Source organism: Dreissena polymorpha, chromosome 11 (genome assembly GCF_020536995.1).
Source record: "Dreissena polymorpha isolate Duluth1 chromosome 11, UMN_Dpol_1.0, whole genome shotgun sequence".
In the NCBI taxonomy this organism is placed as follows: domain Eukaryota; kingdom Metazoa; phylum Mollusca; class Bivalvia; order Myida; family Dreissenidae; genus Dreissena; species Dreissena polymorpha.
Genome location: NC_068365.1, coordinates 17,684,819 through 17,708,120, shown reverse-complemented (window position 1 = coordinate 17,708,120; position 23,302 = coordinate 17,684,819). Strand labels below are relative to the sequence as shown.

The window sequence follows — 23,302 nt, the reverse complement described above, 5'->3', positions numbered from 1 at the left end:
ATGAGCCTGATTATGTGGTAAAAATCACTGACAGGGTGCACTTTTCCTACAAAATCTACTTTACTCCAATTATGAATAATGAAACTGTTATACTTGAAAAATCTATGTACCTTCCTGTTCCGAGCTTTGTGTTGATAGCAAAACAAGGCATTCCTTTCTTGAAAAGTTGAAGACTCTCCTTTACGTGATGGGTTTTGCCGTACGATAACCCGTTAACATGGCTACAGTCATCACACAAGCATAAATCCACGTTATCCCCTTTTACTTCTCACCAACAATATAAAATGTTGTAAGTGACACGGGTTCTAAACGTTATTCTTCACAGTGGTCAAAATTTTCAAGCGTTTGACATCGTATTTCCAGGAATCGTTTTTTTTCCATAAATATCAACACTGCCATGCATTAGTTGACGTTTATCATTAACTCCAGTCACATAAATATGAACAATAATAACACTTTTATTAATCTTTCTCTTTCAATATAGCAAATTGCTTTTTCTTTAAACGACCAATCTGTCAGGTACAATGTCGGCCATATTTGTTGTCTTTGTATTTAGCGGATCCTACATTTAGTATTTCATAGCGTATTTATAGAATATTCGTAGTTTTCTGCACATTCCCGGATAACGTTTGGATTGACGGATATGTACGAAAGAAGGAGATATTGCACGAAATTCATTAGAGTGCTAATACCTTAAAAAATGTATCAGAAAAAAATCTTCTCAATGTCTCCGTAGATACACGGCCTAGACCGTCAAGTGAGGAACTTATTCTCGCATGAATATTCAAACAATTATAAAAATTATGCCGTACCCAAGGCTTAGGAATTTTGCTTCAATAATATTTTTTACACGTTTTATGACACTGTCATGTTATATAGTGATGATCTGTATTCACAATGCGGGTTATTGAGAACTTCTTTGCAGGGAGCTATTTGTTTGTATAGGTCCCTCTTCTTTGATTGCGCATGAATGACCGCCAAGTGGTAAATCGGACTTTTCCAAATTCATTCATTCGTGGTTCTTTTGGCAGCCAGCCAAGTCAGCTCATCTCAAAAATCGGTATGAGTACTATGGCCTAGGGGCTTCGCCGAAGGCCAAAAATCTGAAACTTCCAGTTTTGGTTAATAATTTGAAGTATTTGAATTTGAAATGTTTAACATGTTTAATTAGAATTATCATATTGTATAGTATAATTCACACCTGTATCCTTATTTACCAATATATTTCAAATTAAATGTATTGAAAATATTAAAATGTGTAAGAATAGTGTTTTTTTATTCATAGTTTTATCATTTGTGTGATTATGAATACATAAATGGCTTGATTACAAAGAAGTTTTGCGGTATGTACATTTGAAAACTGTCATCATAAACAATCGGATGTAGCGCTGTTATGCAATTCTTTAAAACATTTTTGCACGTTAATGCTTATAAACTTTATTAAAACCGAGTCCCCAGTGAAAGTAGTTTTACTTTCATCATAAGTAGTTGTAGTAGCGGTTGCAGTAAGAGAAGAAGGAACAGTCTTAAAAGTAGTACTTATTGTTTTTGTTGCAGCTTCAGCTTTTTGGTGATGATGGTGATGGTGGCCGTGGTGGTTGTGGCGGCAGCGGCGGTAGCAGTGATATAAGTATTTGTAGTAGTAAAATGTTGTAGAAGCTTCAGCGTAAATATTGGTAGTATTAGAATGAGAAGTAGTAGTGGTAGTAGTAATAGTAGCAGAAGCAGCAGCAGTAATAGTATGTGTTGTTGTGGTTGTTGTTATAGTACCGTAGTTGTCATAGTAGCAGCCATAGTCGTAGATGACGTTGTAGTAGTAGCAGTGGTGGGGCCTTTCTCTAGACATTGATATCTATGTTTTAATAAACTCTGGAAAAACGTAGCGGATGCATAAACAAGTAAGGTTACGTTCAGCATTGCAATCATTTGATGTTTACAGGCAGATAAATAGAAAGTTCAAGAGATAATTTTAGTAATTCGGGTCGAAGTGAAAATCAAAGTGCTTTCAGTTCTGAAACAAGTACGGTCGTTTAAAGTAACCTTAACATATGCGTCACAGCGATTGCGTAGACACAGCTAACTTTAACAGTTTATACACAATACAAGTGTACATGCTAATTTAGATTTTCACGATTTTTAATGCTCCTAATTTCCACAATAAGCTGACCATTTAAAGTATTACTGTGGATATCTTAATAGAACCTTGGACCAAGATGACGAATAACAATGTCTTATGTGTGATCGTAAGTAACTGTCTGTTGTCGCTTTGGCCCAATCAACTTTGGAAAGGCATCCAAAGGTCGCATAGGTAGGGTACTTAGGTAAACGTAAAAATCACCTTTAACAGTAAGCAAGCCATTACATCATCTTTATTCCTTCATCGTGGCTGTTAACGATTACCAATCTCAAGACATAAATATTTATGCCCCCCTTCGAAGAAGAGGGGGTATATTGTTTGGCTCATGTCCGTCCGTCCGTCCATATGTATGTCCATATGTCTGTATGTCCTTATGTCCGTCCACCAGATGGTTTCCGAATGATAACTCAAGAACGCTTAGGCCTAGGATCATGAAACTTCTTAGGTACATTGATCATAACTCGCTGATGACCCCTATTGATTTTCAGGTCACTAGGTCAAAGGTCAAGGTCACGGTTACCTGAAATAGCAAATGGTTTCCGAATGATAACTCAAGAACGCTTAGGCCTAGGATCATGAAACTTCATTGGTACATTGATCATGACTTGCAGATGACCCCTATTGATTTTCAGGTCACAAGGCCAAGGTCACGGTGACCCGAAATAGTAAAATGGTTTCCGGATGATAACTCAAGAACGCTTAGACCTAGGATCATGAAACTTAATAGGTACATTGATCATGACTCGCAGATGACCCCTATTGATTTTGAGGTCACTAGATCAAAGGTCAAGGTATCAGTGACCCAAAATAGTAAAATGGTTTCCGGATGAAAACTCAAGAACGCTTATGCCTAGGATCATGAGACTTCATAGGTACATTGATCATGACTCGCAGATGACCCCTATTGATTTTCAGGTCACTAGGTCAAGGTCACGGTGACCCGAAATAGTAAAATGGTTTCCGGATGATAACTCAAGAACACTTATGTCTAGGATCATGAAACTTCATAGGTACATTGATCATGACTTGCAGATGAGCCCTATTGATTTTCAGCTCACTAGGTCAAAGGCCAAGGTTACGGTGACCCGAAATAGTAAAATGGTTTCCGGATGATAACTCAAAATCGCTTATGCTTAAGGATCATGAAACTTCATAGGTACATTGATCATGACTCGCAGATGACCCCTATTGATTTTCAGGTCAATAGGTCAAAAGTCAAGGTCATTTGAAGAAAAAAGTTATGAGCTATTGTCATAACCTTGGCGCCGGCGTCTGGTTAAGTTTTGTGTTTAGGTCCACTTTCCTCATAAAGTATCAAAGGTATTGTATTCAAATTTGGTACTCTTACTCACTATCATGAGGGGACTGGGCAGGCAAAGTTAGATTACTCTGGCGTGCATTTTGACAGAATTATGTGCCCTTTTTATACTTAGAAAATTGAAAATTTGGTTAAGAAAAAAATATACTTTTTGTGATTGGGAATATAGCCGAATATCGGCTATAAAATCGGGCCAAAACAAAACCCTGGCTAGGATCATGAAACTTTATAGGTACATTGATCATGACTGGCAGATGACCCCTATTGATTTTCAGGTCACTATGTCAAAGGTCAAATTCACAGTGACACGAAACAGTAAAATGGTTTCCTAGTGATAACTCAAGAATTCTTAGGCCTAGGATCATGAAACTTCATAGGTACATTTATCATGACTTGCAAATGTTCCCTAATGATTTTCAGGTCACTAGGTCAAAGGTCAAGGTCACAGTGACAAAAAACGTGTTCACACAATGGCTGCCAATTCAACTGACAGCCCATATGGAGGCATGCATGTTTTACAAACAGCCCTTGTTCACAAATTAGTTGAGCCTTGTTCTGAGAAAACTAGGCTTAATGCATGTGCGTAAAGTGTCATCCGAGAATAGCCTGTGCAGTCCGCACAGGCTAATTAGGGGCGACACTTTCCGCTTCATTACATTTTTCGTTTAAATGAAGTATTTTCTTAGCAAAAATACAATTTAGGCGGAAAGTGTCGTCCCTGATTAGTCTGTGCGGACTGCAAAGGCTTATCTGGGACAACACTTTACGCACATGCATTATGTCCAGTTTTCTCAGAACGTGACTCATGCACTCATTAATATATTATCCGTGAAGTCGTTTCATGAAGATGTGCCTGAACGATGTGTGATGTGGGACCTATACGTCATTAACTCAACAAACATGATTTCAGAATTCCAGTCATAACATAACATGACTATTCCAATTAAAAAGATGTTATGCATATCTGACGATACATTTTTGTTTTTATTTGATAATAGATCACTACATATTCATGTTCTGCTTTATTTTTGGTTTGCCCCTTGTATGGTGGCATATAGCAGTCGCCATGTCCATCCGTTCGTCCGTCTCTCTGTCCGTCCTTTCGGCATACAGTTTCCTGATTTTTTGTAAACTCTTTCAGATATTTACCCTTTTTTAGGTGTGTAAATGTACCAGCTTACAAAACGAATTCAAGTTTTGTTCCGGTCCATTTATTTTTTGGCGAAGTTACGGGCCTTTGACACATTTTTTCCAGAATAACAGTTTTCCGGACATTTTCGTAAAGACTGGCCTTAGTTGTGAAGTGTCTACTTACATGAATTACGGATCAAGTTTTATTCGGGCCGATTGATTTTGACGAAGTAACGAACCTTTGACTTAAGAATGTTCTTTAAAAGAACACTTATTCGGAAATTAAAAAAAGCTTCCAGATACTGTACTTAGATTTGGTGTGTGAGTCTACTTACATGACTAACAGATAAAGTTCGAGTTTCGTTCTGTTTCATTGATTTTTGACGCAGTTACCGGCCTTTGTCTAAACAATTTTCACTTAAACAGCAGCTTTGAGCCTTAAAATTGCAGTATGGGGCATAGTGTTTTACATTAACAGCTCATGTTTTTATTTCGCGGTAGAAACAACGCATTGGAAACTAACAAACATACCGTGTGCATATAATATAAATGCCCGCATGTCATGGCAAACTAAATAATAGTGAGAATAAATAATGAATATTTAAACTCATAAATCCAAGAGATGAGGTCGGTAGGTGTTTATTTCTATCCAATACGTAATATTAGGCACATGAGAACAACATAAATTCGCAATATAATTAACAACAACGAAGGCAAAGCAAAATGCAAAAAATACACACGAACGCCCACACACATACACCCACACCTGCACACGCGCGCACGAATACACCCACTCACATGCCCACACTCACAAGTAAACTAAACATACATAGAACTTACATGGACAACACAATTATCCTGAAAACAAGCGGAGAAGCCCGTTATAAGTGATAAATTATTATAATCGAAAAATGCATTACAAAATAATAATAATCAAATAATTTCTTAAATAAGCTTTAAAAGAGGCGATCAAGATATAATTGCCGATCACAAGTAAACAAAACATACATAAAAAGTACATAAACAACACAATAATCATCAAAATAAACGGAGAAGCCTTTAATAGAGGCGATCAAGATATAAATGCCGATCACCCAGTATGATCATATAAACGCATCATTATTTTCTTTGTTCGTTGTATACATTGAAACGTAAGAAAGAACGGTATTATGAACACCAGCAAAACATAGATAAGTTATTTTTCATATGAATTTCTTAATTATCTGTATACAGGGTAAGTAACTAAAGTTAAGTAAAACAATTCGTAATGAAATATGTCAAGCTATACATATATAGGAGCTTAAGTTTCATGAATGACATTACTTATATAAAGGTTTAAGGTGTTAATTCTTAACTTAAAAGCCAAGAAATGCAAAAGAAGCTAGTTTTGTTTTATGTTAGTGCATTTTGTGAATTTATAAGTGCAATACATTTTTGCATGTTAGGTCGTAACCGATACTTTTTATCTCTCTATTTCTTTCTTAGGTTATTTAATAAAGAACATTCTAAGATAAAAATGATATTCGTCATCTATTTTTTTTACATTAAATTTTCTTTCAGCGGCCAGATTCAATTATCAAACGATGAGATGATACTCTGCGTTTAGAAAGAGCAATGCGATGGCTTTCATTTGAGATGCTTGTAATGTACATTTTTAAATCATTGTTTATGTTAAGATGCCTGTAAAACAATGCTCTTCTAGATTCCGTTAATCTTTAATTCATATAATGATAAAAACAATCCTTAATTCTTTGTTTGAATAATGACAAGAAAACTTCTTTTTGTCCTACCCCTTGGTGTATCCATACTTCTAAAAACCCTTAACTTGACTAAAGTAGATGCAACGAACTAACCCAATTTTTTTTGGACGGTGTCAATTCATAGTCATGTTTCATTATGTTATATATAAGTTTAATATACTTATTTTCATTGCTTTTATTTTAAACCAGTATTTAACTATTTTAAAATATCTACTTCCAATAAGCGAGTGTCGCCCTAACTCAGAGTAACGAAATCATTTTGGGTTGCCCTTTTAACACCTAGATATTCTTACAAAATTGAGTATGAAGACGTTCAATATTTTGTGCATTATGAAAGCCCCATTCTTCGCAACCGTAGTTCAAAATTGGTTTAATGAGTTTATCAAACAATTCTATTTGGTGACTTACTGTTATATTAGGAAAGGTATTTTAAAAAGTATTTTTTGATTTTAAATCCAAGAGATGAGGAATGCGTCCAAAGTAAGAATGAACCCGATTATGCAGATTCATAAATATCACTTTGCCTAGCGGCATATAATTCAATCTATGTCTAGCTCCATGTATTACAGTCTATGTCTAGCTGCATGCAATGCAATCTTTAAGAAGAACGTTTGGTCTTTTTTTCGGCTTGAATAATTAGAAATCGATCAAGTGAAGTATTTTTCAATAGTTAGATATGAATTGCTCATAATGGATTATCATGTACTTTAAAGCATTATCTTGCATTTGGGCACAATACGTGATGCTGTGATGACGATTATTCGGACCGTCATAGCACAACGGCTATTATATTGCCAAGACGAATCGGAAAGAAAACCGCTGCGAGATCTATGTGGGCTATATGTTCTTGCTACAGGATCAATGGAGTTACTGAGAGGTGTATGTGGTCTAGATACTGAAAGTGCAGGTTCAGGGGAGACTACTGCTGTGGAGTTTGTTGATCTATACGTCAGTGGTACAGACTGGTAGGGGCGACCTTGTTAGTTTCGGGTGGAATAACAGTGGCTGCCGATTGCTGACTTGCCTGCAAATATGACTTTGTTGAATTATCAACATAATTATCATCTATGTCATCATCATCATAATCACCATCATAATCATCACGTTATAAGTATTATCATCTATGTTATTATCATTATCATCATCATAAATCATTCATCATCAATCATGAACCACTATTATTACTATAATACTATCACATTTATTTATTGACAACTCGTAAATCTGTTAAAGAAACATTTTATTGAACAATTATTTGTTTTCAATCAAGTGTCAAAAACAAGACGATGCAGAACGAAGCAAATATTGAATCTCGTTCACGTTTTCTCGGCATAAAAGAACGAAAACTACGTAAATATACGTAATGAAAAGACAACTCGGTTTTGGGTCCCTACCTTGGGTGCGGACTGACCGGGCATATCGTCAAGTTTCGTATTTTCAGGAATCACCTCCTCTGCTTGAACCTCAAACCAGTCTCTCAACCAGGTACATGGCAGGCTCTGTAGAAAAATAATGATAATTAGGTAATCTTTTCTGATATCCGCCAAAGCACTTCCAAGATATGGCTCCGGACACAAAAGTGCCGGACGGACGGACGGACGGACAGAAGGACGGACAACGCCAAAACAATATCCCTCCGCCTATGGCGGAGGATAAAAAAGTGTACACATCATTGTGGACTTTTATATTGCGAGTTGCAAATAATGATTGCCGGCGGGTTTTACGCATACATTTGCTTTCAACGGCAAATCAATCCAACACTATGCCCATCTAAATTTGCATCGTTTAAGTTATGCCGTGTGACACCAACGTAGAAACTAAAACCTGGTAAAATGCCATCCTGAATTTCTTATTGGTTCCGTTGTAGATAATGGGGTTCCAGACCACCTGGGACTTAGCCGCCGTCGCCGTAAACTCCGCTATCCATAGCGGCACGCTGTCCGGGTCGCCAAACGCCTGGATGAAAGAGACAACTGCGTAAGGCGTCCACACGATCCAGTTAACGCCTGTCAGCAAAAACATTTCATCGACTGATTGACATGATTTTAAAATGTTTAATGATTAAAATATTCAAAAATAATAAAGTCTGTTTTGTTCGTTTAAGAATAAAATATGTTTTACAACTTTTTTTGAATACACAATTTACATTAACATATCAGCAGTTTTTTTATCCGTCGATCGGGGAATAGAAGCCTACATTTTTTTCCGCCTGAAAGTGTGTTTTCATCCACTTAATATTATATATTAAGTGCTCCTGACAGCAAACAATGACGAGTAAATCAATCAGATATATGGCTGCAGCGTAATCACGTTCAAACATAGTAGCAAAATATAAATGATCAACTCGTGCATAACATAAAATAACATCTGAACGCTCTTTACATTATCAATAATATTCATAACATTTGACCCCACTATTTACCACTTGGAGCTGTTATAACTACAAAGTATGATTTTATTATGACCAATATTTTAATTGTAAACTATTTCTTGTACATTTGAGATTCGTTTAAAATGGTCCTACGCCTTTTGGCAAGCATGTTTTGTCTCCAGTTTGGTTTATCTGCTGGTTTATCGACGAACATATGGGTGACGAACGGAACAGTTTAAAATCTAGCAAAATCCCGTCATAGCTTCTTATGTGTATGCAATGTTTGATCTTCGTATCTCATGTACCTACCAAGTATTTACAATGTTTGCGCACGAAAAGACAACCAGTTGTGATGAACAAGAGAAGTGATTACAAAAAAAACAAAAGGCAAGATTATGGATAAATGTCACAGTATGATTATCAAGTTTTATTATCACCTCTACCTTTTAAGATGGTATAAAATAATATTGTTTTCTATTTCTGGAAACAGTGACCTGCCGTTCAACCGCTGGTAGTCAATAACGCATTGCATTGATATAAATAACACCTATCAGCAGTTTTATTTTAGTAATTGCTGATCAAGTTTTGCGACGGACGAAGAGACAGACAGACAAACGGACGGACGTAGAACAATCCTATAATCCTAACTTGTGGAAAGTCGGAGGAAAATTAGCATTCGTTAAATAAGAACTGTAAAGCTCAATTACATTAACCCGACACTTGCGAAACATACATGCAACACGCTTGATATCTGTGTGAGTAAGCACTCTGACCCATTTGTGTTTGTGCACGTATTTCGCAAGACAGACGACAATGCATTAGAACGACAATGAGGTATTATTTTATTTCATTGAGTCCAGTTCAATAAATTTCATCAGCACACTACCGTTGACAATCGCTTCTTAATATCATACGGAACGAAAATTTTATATGGATAACAGTTTTCATGCTACAGGCTAATTTGACCTTGAACATTGACATGTTGACCTAAAGAATGACATATTGTTTTAATACACCAAAGATCGTTAGCTATAACATCGGTCTAAAATAGAATTTACAAACTATTTAGGCTGGTGCCATACCGCACATGATGACGCAGCTTTTCAACAATCTTCGCTCGAGTTTCAGGTTCTTGCGAGCCATTATGCTGTTCAAATCCCATACCGAGTTGCTGTTGAGTCTCTTGACCTAAAACACAAATAGTTCATTGCATTCTATACAATGTTCCTAGATGCACACAGCACATTGATTTTTCAATGCATGCGGTCGGCTCACATGTCAATATGTTTTTCTATTGCGATTGTTATTCGATCAAACGGAAACAATGTTTGTGTTAATGTTATATTTGATGTTATATGCGTCATATTTGACTTGAACGAAACAAACCTCTTACTTCCCACGTTATTTATATGTAAAAGGCATGTTACGTCAATATCATTTTGTAGTATATCAGGCTTACAATAACATTTAAAAATGCAAACATTGCGCTCCTTTATAGTTACCGCAAATTAATCTTTGGCTGGAAACCAATTTATTTAGGCTCGAGTGTATCAAAAGCCGAAGGCTTATTGTACCGCTCTCGATTCCGTTTGCTATGAAGAACCATTGCTTAGTGTCTTTGAGGGATATCTAATAAACGTTCATGACGCATGACTTATTGAATACTTGCAGAAACATTCTTGGCAATTGTTAAACGCCATTATAAGCTTTGACGGTTTCTGTTGCGTTTCGTGTAAATACAAACTAATATCATAATCCTTGGTATCAGATTGTTTGTCTTGTTGAACATTTTTCTACTGAAAATGATAAAATATTATATGATGAAGTGTAACATAACGTACCTATAAAATCGAAGTAAGGCATGTACACACTGAATGTTATTGATGTGTTACTTAAGTTTATTTTATGTATTTTATATGTTTACCCTGGTTTCTATGTACCTGACAGCGATAAAAGACGGGTTAATAAAAAGTAAATCAAATAAATAAAAACGATGATAAAAATATAGAATAAAATTCCATTGGAATGAATGTGTGTGTATCCATTCGAAAACTCATTCACATACAAATTTACGTGTTGTGAAATTCCATCTGTGCAGATTTGTTCATACTACAAAAAAAAATTTGGATCTGCAACACAAACATTATAAAGCAGAATACGCATATCAATCCTATTATACACATATGCACTAGCATATACATGTAACTCAAACCATCTTCGTCATGTCCAATTAGCGACTGTCCAAGGGTTTGATACATAACAATAAAATTTCAATACACCTACATTAACGAACGTTCATTCCATTACGTACTTTGAAGCTTGCTTGAAAAAATGATTTTGACATTTAAAATTAATAAATTAAATAACTTAATTAATAACAAAGTTGCATGGGGAAATGCATTAGCCTACAGTTACGTTGTGACTTCTTAATTGCATATGAGCCACGTTCTGAGAAAACTGGGCTTAATGCATGTGCGTAAAGTGTCGTCCCAGATTAGCCTTTGCAGTCCGCACAGGCTAATCAGGGACGACACTTTCCGCGTTTATGGTTTTTTTAGTTTCAAGGAAGTCCCTCCTTACCGAAAATCAAGTTTAGGCGGAAAATGTCGTCCATGATAAGCCTGTGCGGACTGCACAGGCTAACCTTGAACGAAACTTTACGCACATGCATTAAGCCCAGTTTTCTCAGAACAAGGCTCATAATAATTTTTGTTCATGTAATCGTAGGACTAGTTCGTTCAGTATATAACAAATGATGCCAATTTCACTGTATTATAATTTATAACTCGTTAATTAAACCTAGTGCGGCTTTAAAACTGCATACAATTGACCACATATTCTGCTTATTAATAACCTGTACGTTTATTTGAAATGTTTAATCTTTTCCTTACCGTCATGATCACGTGGTATTAGCAGAAGATCATGATGCCGAGTGGGACAAAGAAGCAGAAGATCGTGATCGTGATGACGTAAGAAGTGTTAGATACACTGACGTGCTTCCAGTTAAGCCCACAAAAGACACCCGACGCCTCTAGTCCATAGCTGCTCCAGCCTATTTAGGGGCACACGGCCCAAAAAAGAGCAAGTCCAAAACACCCGGCAACGCTTGCACATGCGACTTTAGTCGTGATTTTGGGCGTCAGTAGTGGTTTGGTCATGACGATGTACCTGTCCACGCTGACCGCCGATAGAAGATATAGCTGAGACAGTCCAAACAGGTAGACTACGAATCCCACAAGAACACACGCCGCGTCCCCGGCGAACCAGGCTCCGTTAATGGCCGATGTAAATTCTAAAGGGTTTCCCAAACAGACCATGCACAGATCACCAATAGCCACGCCAAGGATAAAAATGTTTGTCGGGGACAGCAAGCGTTTGTTGTTGGTACATGTCAAAATTACCAACACGTTTTCTACAAAACCGAAAAATCCAATTAACACCAAAATACCGCCAGCGATTTGATGCGCCCATTTCGGATAATTCAACCTCCGGATGTCTAGAGCAGAAAGGCCTTCAAGCACTTCCTCCGTTGTATTATTGTGCGACATAGGATATTCTCGTGTTTCAATAGGAGACCACGACTTCAAAAGATTAACGTTTTTCGAACAGTGAAAGTCGTTCGAACAAAGCTTATTTCCCTACATTACAGTATCATCACACTACTTTTTTTTACAATGCAAACCATGCAATACGATACTCAAATGACAATGTTCTAGTATATCCGTTTAAATATTGCATTTTATTTCTCAAATCATGATCCCGATTCTAGATTCATCAGCTAAATAATAATATATTCCGTCATGGCTCCTGCTTTTTCGCGATTGTGCTTTTTGCTGAGTAAGTACCGATCGTTCAAGTCGCTAGACTACACACATCTTTGATACTTAAAATATAACTTGTCTTAATTAGCAATTGTAACCAGTTCAGGTAGGATGCATTCAAAAACAATGATATTTTTTTTTCTGAAAATTACCAGTGCAGAAGAAATATCAATTCAGTCAATCTTGTATTTAAAGACCACTAAAGGGAGTAACCAAAAGTGGTCTCTTAATAAAATGGTCTTTTAATAAAAAAAAGGCCATTTGTGATGAATGCGGACCTTTGATTTTAAATCCAGATATCGGATTATCTCCTTTTGAAACAGCCATTTCTGCTTTTGTTATCAAATGAATCTAAGTATAAATCAAATGAATAAAACAATTTTTTACTAAAAATAAGTTGTAGTTGTTCTCTCTAATTCTAAATACAATGTAAATGGTTTGCACGGAGAATGGGTTTTTCCGACTCCAAACTCATCCGCGATTAAATTTATGTGCACTTTTACTCTTCGACACTTCAATATCCGAATTTTCTCATTTAACATTAATACTTTCCGTTTTGACATTTTAATTTCTGCATGAAAGCTTATATATATCTGACTCGGTTATGGTACAAAGGGAAATAAATAAAACACTTTGATTGAAAACTAAATAAACACGCCTGATTGGAAAATTGCTAACACAAAGTAATTAGCATAATAACAATTACATTTTTTAATGAACAGATTTCGCTACATGTAACCGATTATTAGTTTATTTTTTACACCTCTCGAGAAAACTGTGAAAATGTTTGTCGCGTCGGCGCATTGTTTCTGCAATAAAATCGGCGATTAAATTTGTCACTTAACGTCCCAGATAGTAATCGCTTTAATCCGTAGACTGTTGGCAATACCTCACTGTATTATTTGGCACAAAAAATTGATACGCAGTCAGCATTAACGCCGGTCAAAACCGGTCATCGAGACAACGGAAAATGGCTGGTGTGAAATCAAAACAAAGGTTAATCGTTCACGTTATCGGCCTTGATAAACAATCAACACTGATTTGTCCCTGAATGGTCAACAGATTTACCACGTTTACCTTAAAGCGGTCGCTTAATTTAAGACTCGGGCATCAAAATACACTAAAATCAGCGGTCGCTGGTCGCGTAAGACAAAAGTCGCTTAATACAATATGAAAATATAGTTAAAACGCTCGGGCGGGATTTAAAGTGGTCGCATAAGACAAAAGTCGCTTAATTCGAGTGGTCGCAAGCACAAGATTGACATTTCAACAAATTGAGCAACATTATATGATTTAATGTTAATTACTTGGTGCAGTGGTTACAAGATCTTGCAGCGCCCTTTCATGACCGGGGCGAATGAGTATTTTCATTTAACATACCCGTAGCCAGGGGAGGTGCGTTGGGTGCGTTCGCACCCAATGTTTTTGGACGACTAAAAATGGTACTATAAGTTGCACACAACTTTATTGCACGCAGAAACGTTTTTTTTTCAGGAACCCAGTGAGTATTTAAGCGTTAAAATAATGTTGCATTCAATATGCAACCGACAGGTCAACATATAATTAATTTCTCGAAGTTTTAACCGTAGAATTTTTTAAATCAACAGAAGTTGTGACAGCAAAATTTGAGAAGATCTAAGAAGCCGGTCCCCGCAAAATGGCAAAGAATCTTTATTACAAATAGATATTTGTTTTCTGTATAATGCAAAATTATTAATCTGGCACTCTTATCCGTATAAAATCGATACTTATTTATAGATATTTTATACTAAATGATTGTTTTGTAACTTTTGTCATCGTTATTACTGTCTATAACTGTAATAGATATCATAACAAAATGTTGAAGCCTACTTATTGTGGGTTGAAATCCCAGTTCAATAACCTTTTTCGACAATTATCAAAATGGCTGGAAAAACAATTTGATTTACTTGAATTAAACAATAATCTTATAAAAAAGAACATACATTTTAGAAGATAATTAACGGAATGTAATGTGAGCTTCCAAAAATGACTGAAATCAAAGGACACCCTTCAACTATTGCAGGAGACTAATGAGTCACTGGTTAATAACTTTGCATTATACCACGATTTATAACAAGAACACATTGTGCACAGCATTTTCGACAGACTGAGTTGACTTTTTGTTATATCCCCGTACAACCATTTTCGGATCCCCTAAATGGTTTCCCAGCAAAAAATATCAGCTATGCTCAAGTCTTGATAATTTTTGTTGTTGAATGACAAGAAAACAAATCATGGTTACAAAGCAATGAAGCTTTTTTTTTGTAGTCAACCAACACTTAATGGCATCTGTTCTGCTCATATACATAATTTTCCACTGTGTTTTAATTATGTCAAACTTGACACTAGGAATGCCATATTCTTAAACAGTTGTTACAATGAATTAAAAACGTTATAACATATGATCAGATGGACGTTAACGTTTAATTTTCATCAACTGTGACGGATATTGAGCATATAATGGGCAAATAAGTACATCTTTTTTTCTTCAACGTCCTGGTAAACATTTTAAAGGACTTTGAGACCATAGGGCAAGTAGTTTGTGGTTATTGGGTCTTAAAGGGGCCTTTTCACAGATTTTGGCATTTTTTAACTTATTCATTAAATGCTTTATATTGATAAATGTAAACATTGGATCGTAAAAGCTCCAGTAAAAAATCAAGAACAAAATTAAAAAAAGGAAAAGAACATTGCCCGGAGCAGGTTTCGATCCAGTGACCCCTGGAGTCCTGCCAGAGTCCTGAAGTAAAAACGCTTTAGCCTACTGAGCTATTCCGCCAAGTAAAAATATATGACGTATTTTACACCTTATATAAGCAATCTTCGTAGTTATACAAAATTTAACGACAAAAACAGAACTCTCCAAATTATTCAATCGTTTCGCGTTGCAACGCTTTATAATTTTTAGGTTTTATAATCGTCAAAAGATGCATATAATGGCTATATTAGAGCATGGTAAATGTTCAGTATTACTGTTTCCTCACAAATATCATAACTAAAACGAAAATTTGCGAATCTGAAACAACTTTTTTCAATTTTGTCAATTTACCAAAGCGTGAAAAGATCCCTTTAATGACGCCTAAAGTGTTATATGTTTCTGAAATTCATTTAGGAAAAGATAACTAATTTGTTAAAAATAGTAAAAAAAAAATAACCAGTTATACCATTTTGATTTCTTTTTAGTATTGATGCACATTTTAGAGAAGACGCAGTTTTGTTAATCAGTGTTTGTTGTACAATCCCCAATTAGCACGTTTAGAGCATTGCTAGGCCTCTGGTACTATCCATAATAGCAGACAAACAATTGTTTTGAAAAAAGTCAAATATTTCCATTTAATTTGCTCGATTTATGAAATGGTAGAATGTTGTAATGGTAAAACACACCAATTTTATCAAGATTCCAAGATTAAGATTAACAATGATATCTAATACCGTTCTTATTGTTGATTTTACATTCTATAAATTTTGTTGTTGCATATGTAAACAAAGTGTATGCCCGCATACTAGTGTCGGGTTAAACACCGTATAAAATTGTGTATTTCCGTGACTGATCGAAAAAGGTGGTTATTGAAAAACGTGGGGGGGGGATACATGTATGTTATCTCATATTCATGTCGATCAGTCACTGAGTATGATTAGTGAAAGTGAAATTTCATATACAAATGCTCTATAACTTCAGTCTCTAAATGCAGTTGAAAAGTGACCAGAATGCAGGAGTTTACGTTTCATTTTCAAAATTGTCAAGGGGACGACCTCCAAAGCCCCCGATTGCAGGAGAAACATCCCCTCCCGCACATAACCCCTTCGCCACTTCGTTGCTCAGTAACAATCGTCGATGGCATAAATTCGCACCCCCCCCTTTTCAAAACTCTGCCTACGGGCCTGTTTAACATCTCAAACTATTTTCAGTTATTCAGATTTCATTTGAATTTGAGTAAATGAAGTATTGATGCAATTCAATATGTTTGTTGGTATAATAACCCCCACAAGTCAAGACGTTTTGGCGATGATCATTTGTTATGACTTAATTGGAGCATTCATATGTTTGAAAAGCAAGATTTGCAAATTCATAAATTGACTGATTACAATTTCTTTGTGAATACTAATGTACTTCTTTATGTATTTGGTGCTTTAATTTCCATTGTTACATGTGCATGCTAGTTATAAAGTAATGTTATTATTAATGACGTGTTTATTTTGATATACTGAAGATATTCATATGGAGATAATATTGGAATAGACCATAAACAAGCATTATTGGATTTGAAGATGTTCATATGGAGATGATATTGGAATAGACCACAAACAAGCATCATTGGATTTAAATTGTTATTTGTTACGAAACACCTGTTTTATCAACACACATAATCAGATTTTATATTCATCTAATCAATTTTAGTAATAACATAGATACAAAACCCATAAATATACACACATATCATTACACACACTTTGTTTTGCTTATGCAAAAATACATGTTAAATGGTATGTTTGCATAGTTAGTTGAAATAGCTTTCCATAAACATCCCTGTCTCTGTCACTGTGGTTTTGATAATTAACTTGCCACATATAACCTTCCGTGTGGTTTGATGGTGATCATGTAGTTCTTACACAGCTTCGAACCTTAAAAACGTTACAGATCTTTCGACTAATCCTTTTCAAGTCTGAAAAACAATAGAAGTAAAACCCATTTTAAAGCATGTGCTCTTATTTTCTTTGTCATTCATTAAAAAATGGACCAACTTCAATAATAAGGCAGAAATATCAATCATTATATTTATTTAAAGACAATAAGTAAAACAAAGAAATATTATATTTCAACATAACATGTATGCTTTTATAAGAATTATGTTCAGTTAAACATAAATTGTTTAATCATTACACGATTACTTCAATATTCAATAATGTTACATTTGGTTAATTTGATATATTTTCAGGACAGACTAAAGTTTATGTTCTAGATTCTTACAAAAAATATACCACACATAACATTTCACTTCATGTGTTTTCAAACACGCGGTTGCACTTTTTGGAAAAAATACTAAATTAATTTTGCGCAAACTTAACAAAGTTGTGTCTTTTTACAATGGCCGGGCACTCGTCTTTGTTTTTTTGAAAATGGTTTTGAAATAATGAAGAAATTATCAAAAACGTTACCTGAAGCGACGTTTTGTTTACATCCGATTGTCCCACACATAGCCGAAAAAGTCACGTGGTTCAGGCACCTTGTCCATCTGGTCTGTGTAACATCATTCAGTGGTTGAAAACTGTTATGGGAAGAGAGAGACAACAACGAGTGCAATGAGCCGCTTGAAAAATTAAGGCAATCACATATCAAGCATATCCACGAAAAAGACCCATCTAACGCTACAAGGTCATTGTATGTGTTGGAATCAACATTCTGACAATTTATATGGAACCATTGAGAACATGTGTCACACTGTATGGCTAAATCATTTTCAAAAACTTCAGTACCACATGAACCACATGGGTATTCGTGGCCTGGATTTGTCTCTATGTCATTAGATAATGAAAGAAGCAAAATACATAAGTACATCAATGATGAAGTTCTAGTACATTTCTGTGGAATATACCACTTGTTAAATTTCAGTAAACAACCATAAGTATGAACATTTCCCGGCTGGTTACTATTGGACGAACAGTGGACCTTGGGTGGTTGGGTAGGCTTCTGCTTGGTCTGTAAGTAAACAAGTATAGAAACAGGAACGCTGTAAAATGAATCAAAATACCTGTATGCATAATTCAAAACAAGTCTGTAATGGCGGCTTCCGAAGGTCACGTCACTAGGAAAAAATATGTAATGCACACGAAAGTGTTATAACTACCAGAAACGGAGGCAAGTAGCCAATGAATCAGTGAAACAACCTCTTATTTAATGAAAACTACCTATTTAAACCTAAGAAAACAATCCCTTGAAGTCTAAGATTAGTGATTATAATAAATTTTTACGAGAGTTGAAAAAGTTTGTTAGTAGGCACGACGCATGCGCATCCCACTATTTTATACATGTCTATTGATTTAGCTCTATTGTGATGCTTTTCTTTAATCTAACCTGTAAAGTAAAGAACATTATTCGCTAAAGACTAGGTGGATATAGGTCCCCTTCAACAGTAAGCAAGCCATTACATCATCTTTATTCCTTCATCGTGGCTGTTAACGATTACCAATCTCAAGACATAAATATTTATGCCCCCCTTCGAGGAAGAGGGGGTATATTGTTTTGCTCATGTCGGTCCCTCCGTCCATATGTATGTCCGTATGTCTGTATGTCGGTATGTCCGTCCACCAGATGGTTTCCGAATGGAATGATAACTCAAGAACGCTTAGGCCTAGGATCATGAAACTTCAAAGGTACATCGATCATGACTCGCAGATGACCCCTATTGATTTTCAGGTCACTAGGTCAAAGGTCAAGGTCACGGTGACCTGAAATAGTAAAATGGTTTCCGGATGATAACTCAAGAACGCTTAGGTGTAGGATCATGAAACTTCATTGGTACATTGATCATGACTTGCAGATGACCCCTATTGATTTTCAGGTCACAAGGTCAAGGTCACGGTGACCCGAAATAGTAAAATGGTTTCCGGATGATTACTCAAGAACGCTTAGGCCTAGGATCATGAAACTTCATAGGTACATTGATCATGACTCGCAGATGACCCCTATTGATTTTGAGGTCACTAGATCAAAGGTCAAGGTCACAGTGACCCAAAATAGTAAAATGGTTTCCGGATGATTACTATAGAAAGCTTATGCCTAGGATCATGAGACTTCATAGGTACATGTCCGTATGTCGGTATGTCCGTCCACCAGATGGTTTCCGAATGGAATGATAACTCAAGAACGCTTAGGCCTAGGATCATGAACTTCAAAGGTACATCGATCATGACTCGCAGATGACCCCTATTGATTTTCAGGTCACTAGGTCAAAGGTCAAGGTCACGGTGACCCGAAATATTAAAAAGGTTTCCGGATGATAACTCAAGAACACTTATGCCTAGGATCATGAAACTTCTTAAGAACATTGATCATGACTTGCAGATGACCCCTATTGATTTTCAGGTCACTAGGTCAAAGGCCAAGGTCACGGTGACCCGAAATAGTAAAATGGTTTCCGGATGATAACTCAAAAACACTTATGCTTAAGGATCATGAAACTTCATAGGTACATTGATCATGACTCGCAGATGACCCCTGTTGATTTTCAGGTCAATAGGTCAAAGGTCAAGGTTTGAAAAAAAAAGTTATGAGCTATTGTCATCGCCTTGTCGTCGGCGTCTGGTTAAGTTTTGTGTTTAGGTCCACTTTTCTCATAAAGTATCAAAGCTATTGTATTCAAACTGGTCCTCTTACTTACTATCATGAGGGGACTGGGCAGGCAAAGTTAGATTAGTCTGGCGTGCATTTTGACAGAATTATGTGCCCTTTTATACTTAGAAAATTTAAAAATTTGGTTAGGAAAAAAGTATACTTTTGAGATGGGAATATAGACGAATTTCGGCTATAAAATCGGGCCAAAACAAAACCCTGCCTAGGATCATGAAACTTAATAGGTACATTGATCATGACTGGAAGATGACCCCTATTGATTTTCAGGTCACTATGTCAAAGGTCAAGGTCACATTGACACGAAACGGTAAAATGGTTTCCTAGTCATAACTCAAGAATTCTTAGGTCGAGGATCATGAAACTTCATAGGTACATTTAACATGACTTGCAGATGTTCCCTAATGATTTTCAGGTCACTAGGTCAAAGGTCAAGGTCACAGTGACAAAAAACTTATTCACACAATGGCTGCCACTACAACTGACAGCCCATATGGGGGGCTTGCCTAATTTACAAACAGCCCTTGTTCACAAATCATTTGAGCCTTGTTCTTAGAAAACTGGGCTTAATGCATGTGCGTAAGTGTCATCCCAGATTAGCCTGTGCAGTCCGCACAGGTTAATCAGGGACGACACTTTCCGCTTCATTACATTTTTCGTTTAAATGAAGTATTTTCGTAGCAAAAATACAATTAGGGTGGAAAGTGTCGTCCCTGATTAGCCTGTGCGGACTGCAAAGGCTTATCTGGGACAACACTTTACGCACATGCATTATGCCCAGTTTTCTCAGAACGTGACTCATGCACTCATTAATATATTATCCGTGAAGTCGTTTCATGAAGATGTGCCTGATCGATGTGTGATGTGGGACCTATACGTCATTAACTCAACAAACATGATTTCAGAATTCCAGTCAGAACATTACATGACTATTCCAATAAAAGTGGTGTTATGCATATCTGACTATACATTTTTGTTTTTATTTGATTAATAGATCACTACACATTCATGTTCTGCTTTATCTTTGTTTTTGCCCCCTGTATGGTGGCATATAGCAGTCGCCATGTCCATCCGTTCGTCCGTCTCTCTGTCCGTCCTTTTGGCATACAGTTTCCTGATTTTTTGTAAACTCTTTCAGATATTTACCCTTGTTTAGGTATGTAATCTACCAGCTTACAAAACGAATTCAAGTTTTTTTTCTGGTCCATTTATTTTTGGCGAAGTTACGGGCCTTGGACACATTTTCTACAGAATAAGTTTTCCGGACATTTTCCTAAAGACTGGCCTTAGTTGTGAAGTGTCTACTTACATGAATTACGGAATCAAGTTTTATTCGGGCCGATTTATTTTGACGAAGTTACAAACCTTTGACTTAAGATGTTCTTTACAAGAACATTATTCGGAAATTAAAAAAAAAAGCTTCCAGGATACTGAACTAAGATTTGGTGTGTAAGTCTACTTACATGACTTACAGATAAAGTTCGAGGTTTCGTTCCGTTCCATTGATTTTTGACGCAGTTACCGCCTTGACTAAACAATGTTCACTAAAACAGCAGCTTTGAGCCTTAACATTGCAGTATGGGGCATAGTGTTTCACATAAACAGCTCTTGTTTTATTTCGAGTAGAAACAACGCATTGAAAACTAACAAATAGTACTGTGTGCATAAAATATATATGCCCCGCATGTCATGGCAAACTAATAATAGTGAGAATAAAACTGAATATTTAAAACTCATAAATCCAATACGCAATATTAGGCACATGAGAACAACATAAATTCACAATATAATTAACAACAACGAAGGCAAAGCAAAATGCAAAAAAATACACACGCACAACCACACACATCACCCACACCTACACACGCGCGCACGGAATAACACCCACTCCCATACACACATGTCCACACTCACAAGTAAACTAAACATACATAGAACTACCTGGACAACACAATAATCCTGAAACAAGCGGAGAAGCCCGTTATGAGTGATAAATAATTATAATCGAAAAATGCATTACAAAATAATAATAATCAAATAATTTCTTAAAATGAGCTTTAAAAGAGGCGATCAAGATATAATTGCCGATCACAAGTAAACAAAACATACATAAAAAGTACATAAACAACAAAATAATATCAAAATAACGGAGAAGCCTTTATAGAGGCGATCAATATAAATGCTGATCACCCAGTATGATCATATAAATATTTTCTTTGTTCGTTGTATACATTGAAACGTAAGAAAAAACGGTATTATGAACACCAGCAAAACATAGATAAGTTATTTTTCATATGAATTTCTTAATTACCGGTATACAGGGTAAGAAACTAAAGTTAAGTTAAACAATTTGTAAGGAAATATGCCAAGCTATATATGTATTGGAGCTTTAATTTAATGTTGAGTTAAACATTTCGTAATGAAATATGTCAAGCTATACATGTATAGGAGCTTTAATTTCATGAATGACATTACTTATATAAAGGGTTGAGGTGTTAATTCTTAACTGTAAAACCAAGAAATGTAAAGAAGTTAGTTTTTTAATGTTAGTGCATTTTGTGAATTTATATGTGCAATACATTTTTGCATGTTAGGTCGTAACCGATACTTTTTATCTCTCTATTTCTTTCTTAGGTTATTTTAGAATAACATTCTAAGAAAAAATATTTCGTCATCAATTGTTTTACAATGTGTAAATTTTCTTTCAGCGGCCAGATTCAATTATGAAACGATGAGATGATACTCTGAGTTTAGAAAGAGAAATGCGATAGTTTTCATTTCAGATGCTTGTAATGTACATTTTTAAATCATTGTTTATGTTAATGCCTGTAAAGCAAGGCTCTTCTAGATTCCGTTAACCGTGAATTCATATTTTGATAAAAACAATCCTTAATTCTTTGTTTGAATAATGACAAGAAAACTTCTTTTGTCCTACCCCTGGTGTATCCATACTTCTAAAACCCTTAACTTGACTAAAGTAGATGCAACGAACTAACCCAATTTTTTTAGACGGTGTCAATTCATAGTTATGTTTCATTATGTTATATATAAGTTTAATATACTTATTTTCCTTGCTTTCTATTATTTTAAACCAGTATTTAACTATTTTAAAATATCTACTTATATAAGCGAGTGTCGCCCTAACTCAGAATAAACGAAATCATTTTGGGTAGCCCTTTTAACACCTAAGATATTTTTACCAAATTGAGTATGAAGACGTTCAATATTTTGTGCATTATGAAAGCCCCATACTTCGCAGCGTAGTTCAAATTGGTTTTATGAGTTTATCATACAATTCTAATTGATGACTTACTGTTATATTTGAAAGGTATTTTAAAAGTATTTTTTTTATTTTAAATCAAGAGATGAGGAATGCGTCCAAAAAGAATGAACCC

At 35.6% G+C, this 23,302-nt stretch overlaps 1 protein-coding gene across 1 annotated transcript in view; it reads left to right on the top strand.

The window, feature by feature from the left end:
- LOC127851033 (uncharacterized) overlaps positions 1 to 8,424 on the top strand; it is a 141,321-nt gene extending 132,897 nt beyond the window's left edge. The window contains exon 4 of the mRNA XM_052384483.1: positions 8,214 to 8,424. The gene's annotated coding sequence lies outside the window, so the exon portion shown is untranslated. The remainder of the gene's footprint in view (positions 1 to 8,213) is intronic.
- The last annotated feature ends 14,878 nt before the right edge of the window (positions 8,425 to 23,302 follow it).